This window comes from Lepidochelys kempii, chromosome 1 (assembly GCF_965140265.1).
Source record: "Lepidochelys kempii isolate rLepKem1 chromosome 1, rLepKem1.hap2, whole genome shotgun sequence".
NCBI classification, from domain to species: domain Eukaryota; kingdom Metazoa; phylum Chordata; order Testudines; family Cheloniidae; genus Lepidochelys; species Lepidochelys kempii.
This window is the reverse complement of record NC_133256.1, coordinates 204,556,968-204,573,135: the sequence shown is the minus strand read 5'-3', so window position 1 is coordinate 204,573,135 and position 16,168 is coordinate 204,556,968. Positions and strand designations below refer to the sequence as shown.

General features: G+C 46.4%; 1 long non-coding RNA gene across 1 annotated transcript; it reads right to left on the bottom strand.

Moving 5' to 3' along the window:
* Nucleotides 1-1,679: 1,679 nt before the first annotated feature.
* LOC140897177 (uncharacterized) lies at nucleotides 1,680-15,746 on the bottom strand. The gene is made up of 3 exons (XR_012154691.1): nucleotides 15,334-15,746; nucleotides 2,308-2,467; nucleotides 1,680-1,896 (listed from the first exon to the last, which is right to left on the bottom strand). It is a non-coding gene; the product is annotated as an uncharacterized lncRNA (long non-coding RNA).
* Nucleotides 15,747-16,168: the final 422 nt, after the last annotated feature.

The following is a 16,168-nucleotide window of genomic DNA, read 5'->3' as shown; positions in this document are numbered from 1 at the left end:
TATCTGAACCAGAGACCATCCAAGGTTAAGAGGAACACCTGCTGAACCCCACCTCACTCCCTCCCAGATAGGTTCATCATCTTGTGGAGGACACCAGGCAACCTAAGAACACCCAAAGTTTGGCAAGATCATTGCAAAATTAAAACAATTTTTTTCAGACACAATGCAACTATATTTAAAGCTGTTTTAAATAACATGATAAAAGAGAGAGGTGGTTTTTTGCTTCCTCCATCTATCCAAGAACAAAGAAGGGGGCAAGATATTTTTACTTCAATCTATGGAACATTGTAATCAGGTGCTCCTGCTCAAAAATGGTCCCAGGGCTAGGCAAGCAACTACTGCAGTGCGGTTCTGTAGAGGCCATGTCATGAAGGAGATTTTTTTTTTTTATAAAATAAGCTTCAGGGCTTTGACAGAGTGGAAACCCTGGGCCCAAATCCCCACCGCCACCTCCTGTTTTTGAAGGTAGATTCAGGCTGGCTGGTTCTAATTAGGATCAAGACTGCTGACAATGCAGTTCCTATGGATATTTTCCACACTACACCACTCTGCAGCTCACACTGAGAATTGCCAGCCAAAGGAATTCCTGCAACTGTGGATTTCATGGAAGTTTAGCTTTAGTGTTTAAATAAACTTTAAAACCACAAGCCTCCATTCCCCCCTTTCCTAGAAAAAGTGAATAATTAACTCTGCATCCTCTGTGACCTCCACGATAGTAATGCTAATGAGGTTACAGAGTAAATCTTCAGAGCACAGGACATAGTTGCACAATGGTACCTGGATAGAAGATTAAATGCCTGCAATACATTTCAGAAGAACACAGGCTACGTACATCCACCACTAAGGCTCAGGGCAAGAAGGCTGCATTGCACAAATTAGATGCAGAAAGACATTTCCAACAAACTATATGCAACTCTGAGAAGATCTGATATGGATAATGAGAACATTCACAGTTACATTAGCTAGGATTTAAACAGTTAGAAAGGAAATAAAACCCTGGTGTATAGGGGATGAGCTTACCTCTAACTGAAAAAACAAACAAACAAAAAACCACCAAACTTCAGTGAGCTGGATATTCCATTGTCCACCATGGTGTTTCTTGCACATGCCTCTGAATCATGCGGTTTCAGAGGTTACCAAATTAGCTGGCCACTGGTGTGACAATTCCTATGTCAATTAATATTAAGCTCCATAAACTGCATTTAAAAAGGGGAGTGTAGCAGAGTTAAGTTGGGGCCAATAGGCCTAGTGGGCAGGCCACACCTCAACAGTCTTCCAGTATTGGGATGGCCTTGCCTGGCAATCTGAGAGCCTAGTGGCCAAGTTATAGTCTCCCATCCGCTGATGTTCCCTGGGTTCCCCCAGTCAGTGGAGGGGGTAGGAGGGAAGGGTAGTCTTAGCCATACCATTGGGGTCTGTAAACCCCGTCACAGGGAGTGAGTTACAAAACCTACCATGAAGAGAATTTGTTTTAATCCAGGGAAGATACGTTTTTAGGGAAGGTGTAAATATTTCCAACAACATCAGGAACCCAAACATTGTATCAAGCTGTCTTCTTTCATATGCATCACACATCGATATCTACAGGTTTCAGAGTAGCAGCCGTGTTAGTCTGTATTTGCAAAAAGAAAAGGAGTACTTGTGGCACCTTAGAGACTAACCAATTTATTTGAGCATAAGCTTTCGTGAGCTACAGCTCACTTCATCGGATGCATTCAGTGGAAAGTACAGTAGGGAGATTTATATACACAGAGAACATGAAACAATGGGTGTTACCATACACACTGTAATGAGAGTGATCACTTAAGATGAGCTATTACCACCAGGAGAGCGGCGGGCGGCGACCTTTTGTAGTGATAATCAAGGTGGGCCATTTCCAGCAGTTGACAAGAACACCTGAGGAACAGTGGGGGGTGGGGGAGGGAAATAAACATGGGAAAATAGTTTTACTTTGTGTAATGACCCATCCACTCCCAGTCTCTATTCAAGCCTAAGTTAATTGTATCCAGTTTGCAAATTAATTCCAATTCAGCAGTCTCTCATTGGAGTCTGTTTTTGAAGTTTTTTTGTTGAAGAATTGCAACTTTTAGATCTGTAATCGATTGACCAGATGCTCCGTTTCCCCATGTTTATTTCTCCCACCACCACCCCCAGCCATCTAGATTGTTCAGCCATCTAACTGCTGCATCATTGAGCACAGCAAGGTGGTGCAGTCCACCCTCCAATCGTCTAATTCTGCACTCCTCCACCATGGGTCTGATTGTCTGCATTGCTGCCCCACAGCCACGCTGTGAGGATTGGACTTACCCGTATTCCTGCATTGTGCCAGCCACTCTGGACGTTCCAATCAGCAGCCTGTTAAAGCATAGTCCAGGGACCGCATCCCAGGTTGCAAACAGGTAGATGAAAGTTAGGGCTTCAAAATTTGTCAGCATGCCTGTCTCTCTATCCCAGAGCTGCTGCCACTCTGCGAGGACATAAATGTTAGCCCTGAAATGCGGTTGTTCATCCAAAATGGGCAAGAGCAATACTGTATGTGCAACCCTTCCTGCCAACGCTGCATTGTAATTTTCACTTTACTGACACTCATTCAGGAAGCAATTAAAGGGCAGAGGGTATATTTTGGAGGCAAGTATCTGCCCACATTTTTGGGCAGTGAATGTTTGGCTGGGCTGAAGGTCAATAAGGGAAGTAGTTTTAAGGATTCTAATCTCAAAGAGAAGTGGAAAGTAAGAGCAAGACACACTGAATTGGTTACAATTCATGTTGATTTGTGGCCTCAAAGACTTCCTATGAACTATACCGAAGGCACTCTGGCCCCTTTGCTGAAATCACCTCCACCACTGCAGTTTTGAAGGCAGTGGCAACACTCACAGAAACTCTAGGTACCGTAAGACAGCTTGACTTGTATGCAATGGTCTTGTTGGGCTGCTAGAGCACAGATCTTGGGTAAAATTATCTAAATCACTTTTGAAAAGAGGACTAGGGTTCCTAAGACATTTAGGTGTTTAAACAAATTACCCTTGGCAACTATAAGAAGCTAGAGACTGTGTAACTTTACTTACACCCAAAACAAGATGTTCTCTTTTAATAGATATAGTGAACTAAAATTTGGCCCTTGCTTATATCAGTGAGGTGCCATGGATGGAACTGAGGGCAACATTTGAGGCCACGTATTCTCTGTAAGTGTGATATATAGAGGTACAAGGGGTGGGGCTGTTGAGGGGATGGGTTCTGTTTTGGGATCTCCACAACAGGCTTTTGCTCTGCTTGGGGGGGCTTATTTGATGCTATTCTGATTTTTATTTTTTCCAGGTTGAGCTGTAGGGACTGTGTTAATTCTTAATTGCACATGATTATTTAACACAGTATATGTCTAGCATGTGTATGTCTTCTACAGACTACCTTGCAGGGATGATAACATGGTTTTTCAGGTTTGAGGGCTTTCCTAGTATAAGTAGTTAGAGTTTAACATGAGTTTAAGCTCCCAGGCTCATCTAATTACTTATGCTAAACAATCTGTTCCACCTTGCGTTTTGCTGTTATGCTGGGATTACCTTTCCTAGACCTGAAGAAGAACTCTGTGTGGCTCAGAAGCTTGTATCTCACCAACAGAAATTGGTCCAATAAAAGATATTACCTCACCCATCTAGGACAGGCTAGGAGACTGCATCTGTTCTTGTCAGATGTGATTCATCATGACACTTCATGCTGCCCTTGCCTCTGGGTTAGAACACTGTGTGACGGGGTGGATCAACCACACACTGGGCCAACGGGAACTGACCAATCACTGTGGGCCCAGGAGACCATGCCCCCTCACCCCTACTGTGCATGCTCCAAGTGGAGGAGACAGATAAAAGTAGGCAGCCCAGCTCAGGCAGGGCTGGCAGAGGAAAAGGAAAGACACATGTTGCAGAGGAACCTGTGATTCTCCAGGTCATTGGGACCATGGACCTGGACTACGCTGGGGACAACCAGCTGACCATGGAGACTGACTGGAACGCTGAGCTGCTGCCAGCCAAGGAGATGCCCGAGATTGGCCTTATGGTAGGAAGTGACCCAGAGAATGTATTAGAAGCCAATGTCTGAACCCTTAAGAGGGAATTTTCTGGTTCCTAGGGCCCTGGGTCAGAACCTGGTGGAGTAGGGTGGGCCCAGATTCCCCTACATCGCCCTGCAGTGCCACTAGGCATGGCTACTGGGGGCCCTAGCTAGAGACTGAGTGTTTGCTCTGTCCCGCCCCAGGGGCTGCAGATTGTTTGCTCTGCCCTGCCCCAGGGGCTGCAAACTGATTAGTTACTCGACCCCACCAGGGTCCTTGAGTCCCTCATGGCAACTGTTTGACCCAACAGGGAATCCAGACGATTGTGTGACCAGGTGTACTACTAACCCCACAATGGGCCAGTGGAGGTGGCTGTGCTTGCTGCCCTCCCCCACCCCCACCTCCCCCACGCCCATGACACACTGCACTATACCTCACACTAGGGCTGATTCTGAAAATCCCTCTAAGCTATTGGCCCAGTATGGTGTTAAACAAAATGGCCAGATAAAAACATATTACACCAGCTCTCTGTACTCTACACTTGTGCCCTGTCCATTCCAGATCCATATCAAGGTCCTGGCCCTTATCTTTAAAGCCCTCAGTGAGCAAAGGGAGTTGTGCCATTTCTAGCGCCTGGAGCAAGACTGTACAGGTCTTTCCATAATGACAAAGTGCCCAAACAGCCCAGCTACATCTGCAGGAAATCAACCACACAGATAAGTCCCTCTTAAGGAGGTGGCTTAAACCAAGGAAGAAACCAAGGCCCCTTTTTCCAGCTAGTAAAGCTGTGGTGCTTGACTTTTGTATACGGCACCTAGATATACAACTGTTGTGTGCATTAAACAGAGAGATTTTTTCTTGTCATTCAGAGAGAGAAAAGAGACACTCAAGTTCAGGGAGAAAAAGAAAGAAGAGAGGGGTGTAATTATCCAGGTGAGCTCATTATATGACTTCATGAATGGGCATGACATTTCATGATTGCAGGAAGCTACTATTTATCACCGCTTATTTAGCAGCCAGGTCTAGCTGAGATTTTATTGTTACACTGTCAAACACGGAGAAGCTGAGATACCTCCAATGAGAGCATTAATCAGTATTGGTTCTAGAGTGTTGCTGACAGCAATGAGTGAACCTCAAAAGGTGTGGAGGTTCAGACTAGCATGGAAGAGTATGGACACTTCTCCACTGACCTGGGTCATGCTTAGTCTGTAATAAGAGTAATATACTGAGACTCAGTATTAAAGTAAAGAGCAGGCAGATTTATTAGATGCATCTAGTGTGACTAGTCATCTAGGGCCTAAAATTAACTAAAGTTCTAGTGTCCTGTGCCAGCACACATTAGGGCTTGTGCCAAACCTGCCTAATTCTTCAAAAGCTGTCTCTCCTGCAGTGTTCCCAAAGTCTCAGTGAGGAACACAGATGGGATCTTTCCAAAACATCATTTGTCCAAACTCTGAGGTTTCTGGTTGCCCATAGGGTCTTCAAAGAAAAATGGGACAGGAAAGATCTGAACTACTAATGGAAAACTCAAGCAGAAAAAACCCCCATCCTTTATGTAAATAAACAGAAATCTAGGCATGTGTTCATTATCCATCAGGATGAAGGAAAAAAAGGACACAAACCCAATTTCTTCTTTTTGTTTGTGTGTGTCAGTGTGGATCCCACAGTAGGTGCACAGATGCCTCATGTGCATGATGAGATTGAAGTCTTCTGAATAGCAGGGTCCATCAGGGCCATGCATGCACCTGACCTTCCTTGTGCTCCCATGTAAGGATGTGAAGGGTGGGACAGCCACAGCCCCTCACTTGATTTCGCTTAGTGCCTGTGGCAGTGAGACAGAACCCAGTAAGTGTCCGACCCACTTCTCTCTTGAGACACACTAAACCAGTTCTTTTTCAAACTATTAGGTGAAGAAATCTTATCTTCACACTTTCGTCTAAAGGACATTCCTTCTTAAAGAAGATGTGTGTGTGTGTGTGTGTGTGGGGAGGGGGCGGATTGATTGGCAATCCCCTTGTACACCTCCTTTACAATGGGGTGAGGTGCTTTGTGCCAACTGCCACCCTTCATGGCAGACTCCAAACCCTGCGACAGGCTGATCTCCATCAAGGACAGACACAGCTGATGTCTTTTCTGCCTAGGACAGGGCCATATCCCAGACAGGTGCTCTGTGTACAAGTCCTTCTCCTGCAGTACCCTAGAGCAGTCCATGTGGGTCACTTTGGACCCAGAGGTGACAGTTATGACCAGAGCAAGACTGGATAAACCAGCACTGGTCAGTGCTCCCTTGAGTGCACTTTTGACCACTCGGTTGGGCACTGGAAACAAGGCAAAGAGGACACCAACAGAGTTGACACCCAGCACCTAAACATGAGTGAAGTCCTTAGCATACAAGACCTCTGCACCAACAGCCTCGGCACTGACTGCCTTGGTAGTGACAGTCTTGGCACCAATTACCTCAGCACCGATAGCATCAGTGCCAATTATTCTGATTTCTATACGGGCTACCTTGACACCAGCACTTTGGGCATTAAGCCAGCAACTATGCCTGTTCAAAATGGGACTCTTGTAATTGGACCAAGCTTAAACATAGTTCTGAATCAAAGGGAAGTTCCAGAAGGAGGACTGTCAAGGTTCCTTCCCCACTCTGAACTCTAGGGTACAGATGTGGGGACCTGCATGAAAAACCCCCTAAGCTTATTTTTACCAGCTTAGGTTAATACTTCCCCAAGGTACAAACTATTTTACCTTTTGCCCTTGGACTTTATTGCTGCCACCACCAAGCATCTAACAAATATTTAACCGGGAAAGAGCCCACTTGGAAATGTCTTTCTCCCCAAAATCCTCCCAAACCCTACACCCCCTTTCCTGGGGAAGGCTTGATAAAAATCCTCACCAATTTGCATAGGTGAACACAGACCCAAACTCTTGGATCTTAAGAACAATGAAAAAGCAATCAGGTTCTTAAAAGAAGAATTTTAATTGAAGAAAAAAAGTAAAAGAATCACCTCTGTAAAATCAGGATGGTAAATACCTTACAGGGTAATCAGATTCAAAACATAGAGAATCCCTCTAGGCAAAACCTCAAGTTACAAAAAGATACAAAAACAGGAATATCCATTCCATTTAGCACAGCTTAATTTATCAGCCATTTAAACAAAACAGAATCTAACTCATATCTAGCTAGATTACTTATTAAGTTCTAAGACTCCATTCCTGTTCTGTCCCCGGCAAAAGCATCACACAGACAGAGAGAGCCTTTGTTTCTCCCCCCCTCCCCCGCCCCCTCCAGCTTTGAAAGTATCTTGTCTCCTCATTAGTCATTTTGGTCAGGTGCCAGCGAGGTTATCCTAGCTTCTTAACCCTTTACAGGTGAAAGGGTTTTTCCTCTGGCCAGGAGGACTTTAAAGGTGTTTACCATTCCCTTTATATTTATGACAAGGACATAATACATCATTCCTTTAAGGGCAAAGCCCCACAGCAGTTGGGCAAAGCAAGAAACCCAGCACCTATACTGGTACCATGATGGAGTTGAGCAAGGACCTGAGGTATCCATATAACCTCAAAAGATTATCCTTATATCAAAAAGTCAACCAGCACCAGATCTGGCACTGACTCCATACCACCCGTCCATGCCACCCTTTGAAGAGTAGATAAACTCCTCCTTGCTGAGACTGAGCACAGATTCTTCTTCCTTGCCATTAGAATATGACCCTTAGGAGGGTTCCAGGGAGGCCCCATTCAGAGCACCACCCCAACTTGCATGGGATTGACTCTGAGCCCAGCCAGTCTCAAACAGGCCAGTACCTGTACGGCATGCCACATGGACCATAGTGGCCTTACTGGGGAGTGTGCTACCTTGTTTTGAGGAGCAGCTCAACTTCCCATGCACCTAGGAAGAGAAGATCCCAATTCCCAGTTTCTTCACTTGCTAAGCCACCCACAACTGAACCAGACATGGGCCCAGAGGAGGAGGAGACAACAGAGGGACGACTACGACAACCCCTGTTTCTACCCAAAAATTCTCCTCACTGCTGGACAAGGCAGTAACACCAGCACCCACTCACCCTTGCAATGGATGACTTTGAGCCACTTTAGAATCCCACTCCTTATTAATGAAAGGATTCTAGAACTGGCCACAGCACTGCAGCCCCCAGCCACTTGTCTTTCCACCTCCAAGTGGGTGGAAGAAAGGTATCAGGTGCCTCTGAAATCCTTCAAGCTCTTTTACACCCACCCAAACCCAGGGTCCTTGGTCGTCCCTGCAGTGGAACAGACATCAAAGCTTACTAAAGGCACTCCTGAGGACAAGGACCGTAAGAATTTAGACCTGTTTGGATGCAAGGGATATTCTTCAGCCTCAGTGCAGCTTTGGGTGACAATTATACCAGGTATTATTCAGCCAGTATAATCACCTCATGTGGGACAGAGTCACTCCTTCCTTTCAAAAATCCCACTAGAGTACAGGGATGAAATGAAGGAGAACATCAAGCAGGGGCAGATTGTCATGAGAATGTCACTGCAGTGCAGCCATGGATGCCTTTGATATGGCTACAAGGTTGATGACCACAGCTGTCACAATGAGCCAGGCCTTGTGGCTGTAGGTATTGGACATACCACACAAGTGCATGTCAAGTGCAAGACATGATAGACAACCTGCCTTTCAAGGTGATGGAGCCCTTCAGCCAGGAGGACAGGTGAAGCTCTACATTCCCGCAAGGGCTACATTATGGCCTCTATTACCTACTGAAAGCCCCCGAAGTATCAGCCCCAATAAAGGCAAAGGATGCCTTTCTACTCCTGGGGCTGACAGACAGAGTGCCAGCAAAGGAAGAAACTACATACTCCAGGGGGCTCTCATCTTCTACCTCTTTAGCAAACGCAAGACACTCTCAGAGGTAGCAAATTTGACAGGAGCATTGAGAGTCACACTGGAGCTTGCCCTCACCTTTGGGAACCATCTTGCCCCATTCCCTTAGGCCTGGACAGCTATCACAGTTGACAAACAGGCATTAGATATCATTGCTTACGATCACGCTCTACATTTCCATTCACAAACCCCTATCTGCCTGTCCCTCTACTGGGACCCTTCTCACGAGAGTCTGTTACAAAAAGAAGAGGCCTCATCGCTTTGTCTAGGAGCCACTGAAGAGATATGACAGCAGTTCAGGGGGAAAGGTTTCTCATGCTGATATTTCCTCATCCAGAAAAAGAAAGGAGTTTTTGTCCTGTCCTAGGGCTGGGGAAACTGAACACATACTGTGCATATATCACCTTAGATTCAGGATGGGAAGACTTGCCTCCATCATTCCATCTCTGCAGGCTCCAGACAGGTTTGTGGCTCTTGACTTGCAGGATGGTCCATATAGCCGTTCACTCTGCTGACAGGAAGTACCTGAGGTTCACAGGGCCACATCACTGCCAGGACAAGGTACTGCCATTAGGACTGCTCTCCTGAGGCATCCAAAGTGTCTTGCCTAGTGGTGGTATGGGCATTGCATGCCTCTGAAGATATTCACATCTACCCTCACTTAGATAATAGACTGATCAGGGCAGGTCCCAGCAGAGACAGCAAAGTGTCCAGAATATGCTCATTTTCTGTTCGCCCAGCTGGGCCTTTGTTGAAATACAAAAATAGACTCTCATCCCATTACAGACAATAATGCTCATAGCAACCCTAATAATCTCTAGGTCCGTGAGAGCATACCTTCCTGAAGACAGTTTCCTGTCAATGCTGTTGCTAGTGCTTGGGATAGAATCAGACCCTACTACAATGGTATGGAAGTGACTGGAGCTGCTATGCTGTGTGTGCGTGCATGCATGTAAGTGACACTGTTTGCCGGACTTCACCTGTGACTGCTACAACTCTAGCTTGGGTCGGTCTATTCCCCAGAAAAATACCCAATGGACAAGGAGGGCATGGTCCCTCCTCATCTTGTCACAGAACTGAGTTGGTGGAAGGAACCCAGAAACGTGCATGGAAGGGTACTATTTGGTGCACCTTCCTCAACAAAACCTGTTAGAAGCACACCTGGGCCATGTAAAAATGCAGGGGACTTGGTCCCCAGAGGACATCTAGCTCCACATCAATGTTCTGGAGTTCAGAGCAATCACGCAAGCCTCCCTGGCTTTCCTACTCATTCTTCTGTACAGTTTCTGTGATGCCTATTGTATCATTATCTTCATTTAATACCAGGCACTCAAGTTCACCCATCGTAGTATTTAGACTGGTTGTATTTGTATACAAGCATTTATAAAATTTGTTAATATTTAGTGGTCTGCCTTCATGTGATGCAATTGAATGGGTCTTTTTTGTGTTTGACTGTTTCTTTTGAGTTCCTACCTGAACTTTCTCAACTTCTGTCCTCTCCTCTTTACTGGGATATATATAAATCCTCCCCTAAAGGATGTCTCTGTCCAAACTGTGTGCTCCTCTTCACCTGTCAGTTTTTCCCCAGCCCTTAGTTTGAAAATTCCTCTATGACCTTTTTAATTTTATATGCCAGCAATCTGGCTCTGTTTTGGTTTAGGGTCTGATCTGGAAATAAATATAAAATCTCTGCTGATAAAATTTGGAAATCACACAAAAAATAGCAGACAAGTAAATAATTATGAGAATAAAGCAATCTGGATTCTGGATAAACTGGGCCCAGTCAAACAAAATTAGTTTTAATACGGCCAAATGCAAGGCTGTACATTTTGGAACAAGGAATGTAGATCATACCGACAGAATGGGGGGACTGTATCCTGGAAAGCAGAGACTCTGAAAAGGATTTAGGACAAGCAACTGACCATTAGCTCCCAGTGTTAATGTGGTCGTTGGATGTATAAAGAGGGGGAAAATGAATAGAAGTACAGACAGGATTTTACCTCTATATATGTCTTTGGTGAGACTAATACTGAAATATTGGGTCCAATTCTGACATCCACATTTTAAAAAGATCTTGAAAAATTGGAGAGGGTGTAAAAAAGAGCCACAAAAATGATTCAAGGGCTGAAAAAAAATGCCTTCCAGAAAGAGACATAAAGAGCTCAGTCTGTTTAGTTTATTAAAAAGAAGACTGAGCGGTGACTTGATCACTCTGCATAAGTAGAGAAAATATTGGGTGCCGAAGGGCTCTTTGATCTAGCAAAGAAATGCAGAACAAGAACCAATGGCTGGAAGCTGAAGCTGGACAAATTCAAGTTAGAAATAAGGCACAAATGTTTAACAGTGAGGATGATCAACCATTGGAACAAACTACCCATGAGAAGTGGTGAATTCTCCATCTCTTGGTGTCTCAGATCAAGACTGGATGCTACCCCATATGCTTTCTCATGGAAGTAGTTGCCACAGGGATGTTTTGAGGCTGTGAATGGGAGAGGCGGTGCCCACCAGACAATCACTGTAGTAGGGTGTGGGCCATGCTACAAACTGCTGCCTTCAGTAAAGCTGGTGAAAATTCCCTTTGTCGGGCTGTGTGATGTGTAGGTCACAATATTATTTAATTTAGATACAAACCTGGATCCAATCCTTGCATTCTGGGCAAGTTTAGTTCCTAATTCAGATTCAAACTACGCAGCTGCTTTCCTTTTCCTGTAATGGGCCAAAACAAAACCAGAGAGCCAAGAACCCCCTAACTGTGGGGCTCTGATCCCTCTCTAATTTCAACAAAAATATATGTTTAAAAAAAGCAAATATTAATCAATTATTATTATTTTACAGTATGTGTTAGGCATTGTATAAACATAGTCCCTGCTCTAATGATTTTACAATCTAAATAGATGAGAGAGGAAATTGAGGCACGAAGATTTACCCAAGTTGATCAGTGGCAGAACTAGTAATAGCCCCTACATTTCTACTCCTCGCTGTCTTTTATCCACTGGAATACACTCTCTCTGAGGCTAGAGAGAATAATATGATGCTAAGGGCTTGGCTACACTTGTGAGTTACAGTGCAATAAAGGAGTCCCGGGCGCACTAGCTCACTACCCGTCCACACTGGCAAGGCATGTAGAGCGCTCTGACTCCACGGCTACAGCACTGCTGGTACTCCACCTTGGCGAGTGGAATAATGTTTGCTGCGCTTCACTGGAGCGCCGCAGCACCAGTGTGAACAAGGTGTTGCTTTACTGCGCTCTGATGAACCTCTGGAAACGTCCCATAATCCCCTTAAGTCAAGTGGCAATTGTTTGGAATTGGCTGTAGGAATGCGGATATGCCCTTTGAAAGCTCCGTTTCTGACAGCTGGCTGCTTATCTGCTCCGAGACAAAGCAACCATTACTGTGGAATGCTGTGTGTGAGAGAGAGGCGGGGGAGAGGGGGGGTCTACTGCTGTCTGAATTTACAAGACAGCATGCTGATATGCTCTTAGGCCCCCCAAAACCCACTCTCTCTCCCCCCACATACACACAACACACTCCCTGTCACACTCCACCCTCTCCCCGCCCATTTGAAAAGCATGTTGCAGCCACTTGCATGCTGGGATAGCTGCCCATAATTCAGCGCACTCAATGCCGCTGCAAGTGCCGCAAATGTGGCCACACCAGTGCGCTTGCAGCTGTCAGTGTGAACAGACTGCAGCGCTTTCCCTACTGTGCTCTACGAAAGCGGGTTTAACTCAAAGAGCTCTACATCTGCAAGTGCAGTCTGGCAGCTTTCGCTACACTCTTAAGGTATGTCTACACTACGAAATTAGGTCGAATTTATAGAAGTCGATTTTTTAGAAAGTGATTTTATACAGTCGATTGTGTGTGTCCCCACTTAAAACCATTAAGACCATTAAGTCAATGGAGTGTGTCCACAGTACTGAGGCTAGTATCAACTTCCAGAGTGTTGCACTGTGGGTAGCTATCCCACAGTTCCCGCAGTCTCCACCGCCCATTGGAATTCTGGGTTGAGATCCGAATGCCTGATGGGCAAAAAACATTGTCCTGGGTGGTTCTGGGTACATGTCATCAGGTCCTCCCCCTTTCTCCCTCCCTTCCTCCCTCCGTGAAAGCAACGGCCGACAATCGTTTCGCGCCTCTTTCCGTGCGGGCACCATATTGCTGTCAGCATCGTCATCCACCCGCCGCTTCTGCTGCCACTCTGCTCTCCTGCTCATGCCATACCACAGCAAGCATGGAGCCCGCTCAGATCATCGTGGCAGTTATGACTGTTCTAAACACCATGTGCATTATCCAGCAGTATATGCAGAACCAGAACCAGACCCTGCAAAAGCAGGTGAGTAGGTGACGGCAGCACAGTGAGGACAGTGATGAGGACATGGACACAGACTTCTCTCAAAGTACGGGCCCCGGCAATTTGCCCATTCTGGTGGCAATGGAGCAGGCTCATACTGTGGAATGCTGATTCTGGGCCCAGGAAGCAAGCACAGACTGGTGGGACCGCATAGTGTTGCAGGTCTGGGATGATTCCCAATGGCTGCGAAACTTTCACATGCATAAGGGCACTGTCATGGAACTTTGTGACTTGCTTTCCCCTGCCGTGAAACACAAGAATACCAGGATGAGAGCAACCCCCACAGTTCACAAGCAAGTGGTGATAGCCCTCTGGAAGCTTGCAACGCCAGACAGCTACTGGTCAGTCGGGAATCAATTTGGAGTGGGCAAATCTACTGTGGGGGCTGCTGTGATCCAAGTAGCCAACGCGATCACTGACCTGCTTCTATGAAGGATAGTGACTCTGGGAAATGTGCAGGTCATATTGGATGGCTTTGCTGCAATGGGATTCCCTAACTGTGGTGGGGCAATAGATGGAACCCATATCCCTGTCTTGGCACCGGAGCACCAAGGCAGCCAGTACATAAACTGAAAGGGGTACTTTTCAATGGTGCTGCAAGCACTGGTGGATCACAAGGGACGTTTCACCAACATCAATGTGGGACGGCCGGGAAAGGTACATGACTCTCGCATCTTTAGGAACTCTGGTCTGTGGAAACAGCTGCAGCAAGGGACTTTTACTTTCCATACCAGAAAATAACTGTTAGGGATGTTGAAATGCCTATAGCTATCCTTGAGGACGCAGCCTACCCCTTAATGCCATGGCTCATGAAGCCATACACAGGCACCCTGGACAGTAGTCAGGAGCTATTCAACTATAAGCTGAGCAAGTGCAGAATGGTGGTAGAATGTGCATTTGGACATTTAAAAGTGCGCTGGCGCAGTTTACTGACTCGGTTAGACCTCAGCCAAACCAACATTCCCTTGTTATTACTGCTTTCTGTGCGCTCCACAATATCTGTGAGAGTAAGGGGGAGACGTTTATGGCAGGGTGGGAGGTTGAGGTAAATCGCCTGGCCACTGATTACGTGCAGCCAGACACCAGGGCAGTTAGAAGAGCACAGCAGGGTGCGGTGCGCATCAGAGAAGCTTTGAAAACCAGTTTCATGACAGGCCAGGCTACGGTGTGAAAGTTCTGTTTGTTTGTCCTTGATGGAAACCTGCCCCCTTGGTTCACTCTACTTCCCTGTAAGCCAACTGCCCTCCCCTCCCCTCCCCCCTTCGATCACCGCTTGCAGAGGCAATAAAGTCATTGTTGTTTCAAATTCATGCATTCTTCATTAATTCGTCACACAAATGGGGGGATAACTGCCAAGGCAGCCCAGGAGGAGAGGGGGAGGAGGGAAGCACCAGGTGGGGTGGTGGAGGAGGGGAGGACGGGAGGACGGAAGGACAAGGCCACACTGCACTTTAAAACTTATTGAATGCCAGCTTTCTGTTGCTTGGGCAGTCCTCTGGAGTGGAGTAGTTGGGTGCCCGGAGGCCCCCCACTGCGTTCTTGGGCATCTGGGTGAACTTGGGGAGGAGGGTGGTTGGTTACACAGGGGCTGCAGTGGCGGTCTGTGCTCCTGCTGTCTTTCCTGCACCTCAACCATATGCCAGAACATATCAGTTTGATCCTCCAGTAGCCTTAGCATTGCATCCTGCCTCCTCTCATCACGCTGACGCCACCTCTCTTCTTGCTCATCCCTCCTGTCCTCTCGCTCATCTCTCCTGTCCTCGCGTTCATTTTGTGCTTTCCTGGACTCTGACATTGTCTCCCTCAATGCATTGTGCTGGGCTCCTTCAGCATGGGAGGCCTGTTACCCGGGGTTCTTTCCACCCAAAGCTCTTGGTAACTTTTACTCTGTGTGAGGTGGTGTCAGGAAATAAATCAGGGAAGACACGGCCATCCGACCGATAGATGGCTGGCACAAACAGGACAACACAAGAGTGCTTTCACTTAAAGTTAAACTTTACGTAGTCTCAAGCACCTATACACACGTCCGCAACAGGTTAGTAAAACACCCCCAACCCTTGATAATTACCAAAGCTGAGTGTGGCTCTTGAGTGGCACAGCAGCAGCCCGTCTGCCAGTGGGAAACACAAGGTGCATCCAGAGAGAGGGTCCAATCCTGAAGAGTCCCACTACCTCAAACTTTTCCCCCTTATTTATACATTAGTAAAAGAATGACATGTCCCTTAAAGAAAACTTGTTAAGCAAGCAGTTCCAATGGGCAAGCAAGAGGCTCCTTCTGATTATCGATTAACCAGGTGTGGTTTTTTCCAGAGTTTGCAACCTTGAGGCCCCAATAGACATTTCTGGGGCATATCCTGCTCTTCTAAGATGCACGTATCAGCAACTTCAACACAATTCCTATCAGGAAGGATGCGGGGTCAAGCTGCCCTTTCTGTGGCACCCAAAAACCCCCCTCCCCTCCTGTCTTGGTTAAGCTAAGCCTGCTGACTTGGCTAATTTACAGTCTGCTGACTTGGCTGCTTTTAGCAATAAGCAATAAGTGGTTTCAGGCACTTTACTGGTTTGCCAAAGTCTCCCCGTACAGGCCTGCATGAGCTCAGAGAACATTTCATTGCAAGTGTGGTTTTTTCGGCTTCTAATCTTTGATAGCCTCTGGGACGGAGATGATACGTGGAGCAATGAAACATTTGCAGCTGCGGGAGGGAAAAAAGGGAAATTAGTCTTTAAAAAGAGACATTTTAGAGAACAATGGGTAGAATCTTTCACGGTGAACTAAGCTGTTAACATTACATAGCACATGTGCTTTCATTACAAGGTCGCATTTTGCCTCTTATATCGAAAGCCAGCCGGTATGGTGTGAGTGATCGGTGGGCAACAGGATTCGGCTTGTAGGCAGACAGGGT